The sequence below is a fragment of the Haliaeetus albicilla genome, chromosome 7 (genome assembly GCF_947461875.1).
Source record: "Haliaeetus albicilla chromosome 7, bHalAlb1.1, whole genome shotgun sequence".
Classification (NCBI taxonomy): domain Eukaryota; kingdom Metazoa; phylum Chordata; class Aves; order Accipitriformes; family Accipitridae; genus Haliaeetus; species Haliaeetus albicilla.
In genome coordinates, this window is record NC_091489.1 from 28,587,571 (window position 1) to 28,598,117 (window position 10,547).

Sequence of the window (10,547 nt, forward strand, 5' to 3'; positions counted from 1 at the left end):
CATCTTGAAGTGAGTTATGGCATGATCTAACAATTTATTGAGAAAGAAATTAAAGAAAGCAATTATAAAAATTAGAGAGAAGGAAACAAAGTTGGAGTACACCTTGCCATCCCATTATTTAATATTTACCAAAACCATACTGAGAATTTAGTAAAGAAAGTAGTTCTTAGAGAGGAGCTATATTCAACTTCAGCACACTTTAATGGCTTTCAAAATGAGGAGTACTGCTCACCAATTAAGAACAAAAGAGAATTGCTAAATAAGAACATGTAAGTTCTTCTGCTTGGCAAGTGACACTTGGGTAGACTTTCAGGGAAGCTGATGAGAAAGCTGAGCACCAGTGAGTGATCTCACAAGATGGGAAACCAGCTAAAATGCTGAACAGCTCTAGCACGCCACCATCGCTAGTATGGGGTGGACACAGTGTTTCATCCCTGTTACTGCCATGAGGGACTCTGACCCTGAAGAGAACTGGAATCAGTATGGATCTTCTGAACTCAGGGGGTCCTGGAAAAACACTAATATATGCATTCAATTAGAGACACAATTCCTCTTAAGCATCACAGATGCCTACTTAACATTAAATGAACTATTACTTACTAAAGAACCATCTGACTAGACTACAAGTGAATTCAGCTACACCAAAAGAAGCTGAAGGTACTCATCTCCAAGCAGGTAATACTCGCGCTGATGTAAGATTTGGGCCATGGTCTACATCACAGCCATAGCCTGCCTCTGAACTTGCCTGGCTTTACAAAAACAGATCATAAACCAAATGGTCACAGGCACAGACCAGGTAGCCAGGTCTTCCAAGACCAACTCGTATGAGCAGAAGTCCCAGTAACTTTTGGCAATTCAAATCTATCGTGATTGCTACAGCTGGGTTCAGCTTCGTGGTCTCAGCAAAACCTTCAAGAATAATGAGGGCTTGAGATTGAGCCAAGTTTCTTGTCAGCACTTCATACTTCAAGGCATTTGTATTTACAATTCCTGTTACCTAACACAACAGATCCTAGCATGACAAATCCTAGAAAACTGTTGTGCTGGGGTCTTCATTTTCAGGATTTGCACCAGAGCTTAACTAAATTAGAAAGTATTTGTATGGCATCTCTGTTTGAGCTGCTGGTTGATGTTTTATGTTTTAATGTTTTAAGTAAAGTTTATTATGACAAGTCAGTGAAAGTGTTTTTAGTAGGTCAATAAATCATGGACCTATCATATCACTGGGTGACAGCTATGCAAAGCATAGAAGGAAATCTGATATTATTCCAACAAAATAGCAACTACAGCTACTTCCAACTTAGCTGCAAAGCCACATCAGCCTGTTGATTGTGAACTGAAGAGGTAAATAATTATATTTTGGGGAAGGAAAGCAAAGTCTTTGTAGATTTTTATCTGTCTGGTATTTCTAAAACTCTCTTGTGGGGGAAAAAAAAGAAATTATTTATTTAATCTAAAATGGTCCTCTGGATGCCCACCATGGAGTCTGTTCTATAATTACCTAATGTGGAGGAGTGGGGAAGGGGCTGGGGAGAAACAAAAAGCAGATGAAAAAAAGAGGATAAAAAAAGATTTCTGAGAGATTGAATTCGGGTTTGGCATCTCTCCAACCATATGGAAATTGAAGGGATGTTAAAAAAATGCTAACACAGGATGCACAGGACAAGGGTGGGAAGTTTCCCTCATTATTACTGTCAGGAGAGAAAAAAAAAATAGGAAGGTTTTTATATACAAGACAGCAGCACACCTGTCAGATCAGGGTGTGCGCCTAAACTTCAGTAAGAAAGCAACAATGACCCAGTTGCACTTTGAAATTGTTTACACCTGATCAGACACATTTGAGAAGTCTCTTTTAGACATGAGGCAGAGTTTGAAGAAAAATTTACAGGGAAAAACCATTCTTACCCTCTTCGGTTCCACAGCACTTTCAACTGCCTGGTATAGGTTTTGACAGCAATAGCAGCTGTTTATTGCCTGGTGTAGCCATCACTCTATGTCTAGCTTTGGGTCTGGACTCCATGGCTGCAGCGTAACAGATATTACATCACAGAAGGACTCACGGCTGGAAGACATCAGGTGAGACCCATGTTGAAACCAAGTGTCTAGTTAAAATAAGACTACAGAGTCTACTGTCATGTTTTCTTCAAATGTAAAGGGCAAAAACATGTGTGCTCATTCTGGATGCCATTTCTTTTCTGACTGTGAATTAAGGGATTTAACATATATAAATCTCTTTGCGAGAGAACTGTTACACTTAAAAGCTGATAAAATATCCAAGGATTCCCCTGCCATCAGGGCTAACTACTGGATCAACCGATGCACCACAATGGTATTTCACATAAGATTTGTAAAATTTGAGAAAACTTGGGAAAAGCATTTTAGTCCACTTTTGCCTTACCTCAGGATCTGAGCCTCTCAATCATTTGCAGCTTGTGTCCTTTTCTAAGGAAGAGAAATATACTCCAGTTTTAAAAATGAATCAGAGAGTAGAAGGTACAATGAGTCTGTGAAGAAAGGCAAAAGATAACTACATATCAAATCTAGGTCTTTAGAGACACCCATACTTTATTACTGCAACCTTCTCAGTCTGTGAACATGAGCCATTTGAAGTCATAAAAGCTAGCATGTGAACAGGATCACCTGCTGCAGCAAGACCTTCAGGGGCAATGCTCAAAATCAAAACAACATCTGCAAAGGTATGTCACAAGGATTTCACATAGGATAACCCAATACTCTTCCCATAAAGGCTCAGCAGGCAGGTGACATCAGCTTTAGAGAATATTACATGTGGGGCATATGCAAACACAAACCGTCTAGGTACACTTGTGAAAGATAGCCAGTGATGCTTGCTTAGCATACAGGGAAGAAATGGCAAGCTTAACTGAGGAGAGAATTGGAAAACTGGCTGCAGAAGGTGCTCCTTTACTGCCTCGGTCAAAAGACTGGGTCATTGAACTGGTACTCCACAGATTTACATTATAGTGCCAAACCTGAGCAACCTTGGGCAGATGACTTTTTTCCTGTCTCCCTCTGCTCCCTTGGATAACCCTACCCTTTTGAAGTATAAGATCATAAGTGTGAATTATCACATGCACTTGATGTTAAAGCTATTCACTTTCTTATGTGGAAGATAAGACTATAGTACAGTATCCCTGATAACTCTTTGCATTCCAGTTGTTCTTCAGTCTTTCCTGTGGGGTCAGAGTCCTACTCTTCCAGGTACTGTATAAAGAAAAAAAGGGACACTTCTAGTCTTAAAAAGACTTTCTCAGTATCTGAGGCACAGTAGATAATCTATTATCACACACCCTCCTTTGTACATTAAAGCACTGTTCAGATGACTTGCAGATTCAGGTCTGAACAGAAGGCTGCTAAATAACATTATCTGTAATGTAATGAGATTTACAATTAATGACTAAGCAGAAAAACTAAGCCTGCAAACTTCTAAGAAAATAATAGATGGATGATCTTAACTTCTATTAATCTCAAGTAAGTACAGTAGTACTGAAAAAGGTGCTTACAGTGAATCATGTGATTCAATGGGATTAATTATAATTGAGAAAAGAACACAATTCTGTATAAAATATGGGGTCCAGCAGTGGAGTGTAAAGATCAGAGGGCAAAGTTGGTGTAAAATATGATAAGAAAAGCAAAGATGGAGAATTGAACAGAGCAAGATTGCAGCAGGGGTTAAGATAAATAAGACATTTGTAAAGTACATACGGAAGGAGAGGGCAGTGAAGGAGACAGAAGGGCCTCTTAAAAATGGCAAGAGTAATTTATTAACACAAGTAGTAAGGGCATTGTTTAAGGGGGAAAAAAAAATGAAATGAATTCTTCGCCTGAGTGTGCAGAGAAGAGAGGGGACAGATGCCAGAAAGAGACATAAATTTCCCAGAGGAGAAAGAGAAATGCTTAAGGAAATAAAGATCATACCAGTGCTGGTGATCAAGAAAGTAGAATGTCATAAAACTGAAAAAAAATTGCAGGAACAAACGTGATGTATCCCAAAGTGTAAGGGAGAGGGGAAGAAATACTGCAGCGATGCTTAGAACCTGGAAAGCACTTGGTGGGAATCTGTATGCGCCAGCAGAAATCTGACACTGTGCTACCATATGGTTAAAGCTAAATTCAGGTTGTGGATGCCACCCAGCAAGCTGGTATTTTTGCTTCAAAGACCTTTTGGCAGTAAAGGAAATTTTACTAGCAATAAAAAGGCCAGTCTTCTTTGCTTCCTTCTTGTTTGCCTGGTTTCCTTTCCACCACCTGCTTTTTGCAAAGTTAGCCTGTGACAGAAAGGGTGCCTGTGAAGGAATATTCCTGAGGAGCTGTGTGGCCACCATGCTTCCCCATAGTGTATCTCAAAGCCCCTGTTGCAGCTGCAAGTACTCGGTACCATTCCCAATGTGCATTTCTACCTTTAAACTGAAGTTTTTAAAGAGTTCTAGAAAACAGAACCCTTACCAAAGATATAGGGAATCCACATTAAATTGCAAAATCAGTGACCTCAGTCCATAAAAGCTACAGAGCCTAAAGGACTTGACCCTGCATGCACCAGCTCAGCTTTAAGCACGTGACTATTCCATTGACGCCAGTAGAACTGTTCACGAATGTCCATCTGAGTACACATGCTACTGCTCCAGTGAAGAAGCAGTAATTAAACTGGGCCTACAGCATGTATATCACACAAATAGAAATAGCAAACAGAGCAGTAGAAGGACTAATATTGGAGGGAGATGGTATCAATGACATGCACTTAAGCAGAGTCATGCCCTAAAAGAATTTGTGGAGAATTTGGCTATACTAAGAATAGACGGTAGTTGGAGCAGCAGTGGGTCAGCTGCTATTCGTAGAAGTTTAGAAGGGCTATTCTAAACTTGGTGTGCAAATATTCAAAGGTGGTAAATACTGAAGGATATGCACAGATGCTACCAGGAAAAAAAAAATTAAATTGCTGATTGAAGAGCACAATCAGGCAAGGTGCTGAGTGCCAGTTCCTCAAAGGAGCTACACTGATCTATACCAGTTGAAATCCAGCCCCTGCATGCTTCCTTCCACTACTAGCAATGAGATTTCAGAGCTCTGCATCATGCAGGAACATTTTTTTCACTATGCAGGATTATATGCACAGGGCCTAATCCCCCAATTACCACTGAGTAACTGGCTTTATTCTGCAGGGGATGGTTTTGATAACACTCCCAATCAGCGCATAAACTAAGGCCATTAAAGTAACATGGGTTGATACCAAGTGCAATTGGATGCATCAGATATATGCAGTGCAGGTGTGGAGAGGACAACAGGAGAATTCAGATACATGGTGTGAAACCTCAGTGATCAGTGGCCAGGGGCTGCACTCTGTACTCTTTGGGTGAAACTCTGCCCAGCAATCACTCAGCGACCTTTGCAGACGATAATGACATGCCTAAAATAAATAGAAGTGCAGCTGAGAAATTTAGGACAAGATAGAAATAAGAGCAGAAGCTGTAACTCTTTGGAAGATTTATAATTTATGACCGTTCCATGGCAGGAGTTCAACTGTGACCCCTCAGCTGGCAGCTGTCTTTATGCTGCTTTCTCCTTCCACTTGCCTAGTGAGAAAACAGCCACCATCTCTGTGAGCATGGATAAATCTGTCATACTGACTTACACAATGAACTCTCTGGAGGGAGACTGAAGTAGTCCAGAGAATAAATCTAGCCCTCAGAAACAGTAGCAAGGTTGTCCAAGTTTACAGCATCTCCTTTTAACCCCTTTGGTGTGGACCTTAGTGGCTATAATTATAACTGGCACTATCTGACATGCTGAAGCTGGGAATCCTCTGCAACATGATGGATGTCTTGCTCAGGAAAAGTCAGAGTCAGACACAAAAAGGATCTGGGACAGACCAGTGATGCAATACACAGCTCTCACCTGACATGGCAGCTCTGGGCTTTAAAGCCTTACCCAAGGACATCCAGGTGGGCAAAATGGTTTTACAAGAGAAAAATATCTTCGCTGAAATGCTCAGATCACAAGGACAAAGCACTGAATTAGATCATTACACTTTAAGGCCAAAAAGGCATTATTAGTTTAGATGGATTAACGGGCTCCTTCCACTCCTCCTACCCTTCTGATGGGAATATGGCAGACATTAAATTGATGCTTAATCTAACCCATGCCAGAAAGACATCATCCTCTAATAAAATCCCTCTAAGGCAAAGCATCCTGGTATGCTTCAGAAAAGTATTTTAACCAAACCAAATGGCTGTCTGTGATTGGGGATTACAGTTTGTAAAAAAAGCTAATGTTATTTTAAAATGAACAGTTTAAAAAAACAAATATCAGAGACTACTTTTTGTTCATGCTTAATACTAAGAATTCACATCTAAATAGCTTATAAGGGCTTTGGACTGTGATTCATCTGTGTTGTGATAGATGGTAAATTCATCCTAATAGGTAGTCGATAAATTGCCCATCACTGTAGCTTACCTTGAATGCCTCCTGCAGATGTGCTTGGACACCTTTCAAACATATTTCCAACATGCCTATGACATCTGTTGAGCCACAGAGAAATAGGACCTTAGTACAAAGGCAAGGAAACTACAGATTCATACAATGTTATGGCCAGGACCGATGCCAACACCACAAAATCCCCTCTGGACAAGCCCATTATTCTCACCAGACCTTAGTTTTATTCATGCAATTTCTTTCTCCTGTAGCTCTAGTTTGCATCTGAGCTTGATACAGTCTCATGAACAAGGAAAAGTCATCCCAAGACATCTGCAAAGCCACATTCAACTTCATCATACTGTGGCTTTGCTCTGGAGGCAGCAATAAATGGTAGAACAAGCAGGTAAAGAGAGGCTCCTGCACCCACCTTCCTTACTGGAAAGGCTGCTCTGCAGCAAGGATATTTTTATTTTTCTTCCAGGCCCTGGAGAGCACACTGTGACTGCTCTATATTATTCTCATCCCTCTATCATTCTCCTCCTCATCCCTGTTTTGTGTAGGATTCTCTGCATTTTTATCTCGTCTGTTCTTCAAACCTTATCACACACAAGGAATTGGACTGTGAACCTTCAATGTGCTTTTCTAAGGACAAAAAAAAAAAGCCGTCAAGAACTTCTGTACAAGTGTCCCTGTCCAAGTCCCACAGTAATGTAACAAACGAGTGTGTGAAGAAATCATGCAATGTGCTAATCAGACTGCTAAAGCCAGATGCCTAAAGATGCTGAGCACCCTCAACTTCCCATTACCTGAAGGGAGCACAGGGTACTTAGACACCTTTACTATCTTGCAGAACTGGGCACTGAGCAAAAAACCTTGCTAATGCTTCTCTTTAAACATGCATTTCCATATTGCTTAACTATCTGATTCTGAAAGCGTTTTGTTAGAAGCTGTGCAAGGCACCTTCCAGTAATAGAGACGTACTGCAGTTTCCAAGACTTAGTTCATAAAAGCACTGTGGTAATCTTAATATTCCAGATACTGTTGACAGTAGAGTAGTGCAAAGTAGCATAACTGTCTGCCAGTTAAGGTAATGATCAGGTGGCATGTAAGAGAGAGAGAAAGAGGGAGAGAGGGAGAACAAGCTACTGGCCAGCAGAGGAAAACTGCCGTACCTTGTTGCTCTCCTGGCAGAGATTCTGCTCTCAGGCCCTTCAATCCTGCATTTCAGATATCATCCTTCTCTCTCCTTGCCTTCTTTCCAACAATATGACTTGTATCTTCACAGGGCCTGACATCTCAGTTAAGAGTTTACTCCCCTGTGGCATTAGATACTATTACACAGCAGAAAGCCAACACCGCTTTCTTATAGACCTAAGGTCTCTGCAAGTATATGTTCTGACCCTCCTAACTGATGTTCCTCCTCAGACTGGTAAAATCCCTTTCTAAGCACACCTATCTTCAGGAATATGATTTTCCATCCCTCCTCTCTTTTGCACAGAGTAAGGGGGAGCCCCTGCCTTGTCTGAACTGATAAAACACAACAGAGGATGTGAGGAAAACACGTAAGTCAACGCACCCAGTATCTTCACCAAAACAGCAACACAAACTGCAAAAAGTGGATGTGAGCACATAAGTCCCTCAAGACCACATCTAACTAAACATAAAAGTAACTCCTTCAAGAAACTTTTCTAACGAGCATGCATTCTTACAGATTAATTTATTTTTAAAAAATTCACTTTAGAGGTTATATTCTAACCTGAACTACAATGATTTATATTCACTATCTCCACTACTGATCTTGTCCACACATTGTATGACAGCCCACAACTTGCTTGTATTACCAGCAAGGTTCCCTCCAATACGCTGGTCACCATCCACACACTGTGGTGGCGCCTGAAGTGATGGATTGAGAGAGCACAGAAAGTCATGGCACACGGTGTTAAAACTGTAGCAAGGTCTTCCTTGCCATTTATGTCTGAAAATGGGATATTATTGCTGGGCCTGGATGTGGAAACTCAGAAAAAAGTCTGGGGAATAGCAATAAGGAATGTTGTTTGCTCAGCAAGATTTGGGAAGAAAGGAAATGATCTATTTTGTGAATTGAAATTATCCCCTTAATGAATTTGGCTTACTATTTCTAGTAAAAAAAAAAAATACTGATGCTTTATTTTTGTTAAAAAAAGTGTCAGCTGTCCAAAAATACTGAACAGCTGTCCTGAAATAGCAGATTTTCCTGTATGTTTTTTTTATGATTCAGTCCATTCCATAATTTTGCAATGAGAACTGCAGACAGTTCTATTTTGCTTGCAAGAAATATGCACAATATGGCATGTGCTTCATAATCTTCTGTGATTAATGTATAAAAACACAGTCAGGACGTATTTATACAATGGCTTGTAGAATTATAGAGATTGATCTTGGTTTCACTCACAGCCAATGGCTAAGGAGCCCTTTAATCTGCTACAGGTGAAAAGGTAATGCAAACACTCTCATGTTTATTTAGGACAGCTATTGGGAATATTTCATGCCATATTTCAAATACAAATACTCTTTGGCTGTCTCCAAGTCAAGGAAATATAAAGTCATTAGTATATGGTTTTCTACAATTTATTGTAAATATTAAAATTACACAGGTCATTTGACCCAAATTGAGATTTCTGCCTAGTTTCTTCACAATGTTGGCTTCCAGGGGACTGTGAGAGGAAGCAGTCTCCACCATGGTATCACAGTGCGGCAAAGCACACTTCATAATGAAGTGGGAATGGCATTTCAGGACATTCTTGGCAAAGGCTTCAAGCCACTTAAAGACTGAGAGCGAGAGTCTGCTGTCATCTGAGTCAATGGAGAAGCCCCCTTTGCCTTTCAAGACTAAACACTGTTTTTAAAAAAATGCCTTATGCAAACAGTCTTCTTGATTCCCGCCCCCCCCCCCCCCCAACGTACAGGTTAAGACCCTCATGTGCTGTCAGCTGGATTACTGTTTTGGCATTCACATGAGAACCCTTACTAAGGGTTCTCCAAGGAAGGGCTTACACATGCCAGCCATGCTTAGTGGTCAGCAGGTTAGTTGAGATGATTATTGTATGTAGGCTTGGACTCATTTTCATAGCAATGAAGAAAATCCCCTACGAGGATCTAAGAGGTGAGGTTTTCCATACAAATTCACTCATTGCATAGAGCACCTCTTCGGTAGGGTCACAATTTACTTCACGTATTTCCTCTCAGGAGGTTTGTGTTCCTTCTGCAAACTGAACTTCCACATCTAAAACTACCTAGTGTACTTCTTGTGCTTCTTGTGCTAAGGAATGAATCTCCATCCCAAGCCCATCATACAAAAATATCTTAATTTTATTCATAAGTTTAGATAAAACACTAAGTGAAGGAACACTTAAACAATGAATGACAGGATAAAATTCCAGCAGCAGTGAAGTACTCACACATCAAGTAGCATTCAGATCCCAGACACTTTCTTCTACTTCTTCTCCCCCATCCTAATCACACCACCTTTCCAAAATCCCCATCTGCTTAATCTCTGTTTTTTCTGCTGAGTACCTGGAAGGCCTCAGGTTTAGTAGCTTTTTACAGTTCACCTCTGCTCTATAAAACAATGGAGAAAGACTGGGAAAAAAATGGAAACAAAATGAAACAGGAGAGATCAAAACAACCCCAAACACGTTCTGGGTCAAACCGACATCTGATACAGGGGCTACATCCTCATTGAAGTCAGTTAGGTTTTCACTGCCTGTGGTCTTCAAGGTGAATTTGGCTCATGATATGGCCTGCGATAACTTATTGCCTGAAGCCTAGAGTACCTCAGCTCAGCCTTGCAGGGATGAGGAAACTGCATACAACTGCAGAGTTACTTTTCATCTACTTTGAATATTCAAGTGACCCAAGTAGATATTCAGTCATGAACAGCAATATATGAAGCCTTGGGCATTTTTAGTCTAACAGACTGAAAATATTGGACAGAAGTTACATCCAGTAGCACAGGGTTACTCTGAAAAATCAACTCCAGCTATTCATTCAGATGATAACTCACTTCAGTCTGTTAGTCATAAAAGAGCAGCCAGATACTAATGCACTAGGGCTCAGGAGACCTGGGTGCAGTACCTGGC

At 40.6% G+C, this 10,547-nt stretch overlaps 1 long non-coding RNA gene across 1 annotated transcript; it reads right to left on the reverse strand.

The window, feature by feature from the left end:
• Window positions 1-1,412: 1,412 nt before the first annotated feature.
• Window positions 1,413-6,682, reverse strand: LOC138685866 (uncharacterized). The gene is made up of 3 exons (XR_011325248.1): window positions 6,469-6,682; window positions 2,399-2,442; window positions 1,413-2,062 (listed from the first exon to the last, which is right to left on the reverse strand). It is a non-coding gene; the product is annotated as an uncharacterized lncRNA (long non-coding RNA).
• Between the last annotated feature and the right edge of the window lie 3,865 nt (window positions 6,683-10,547).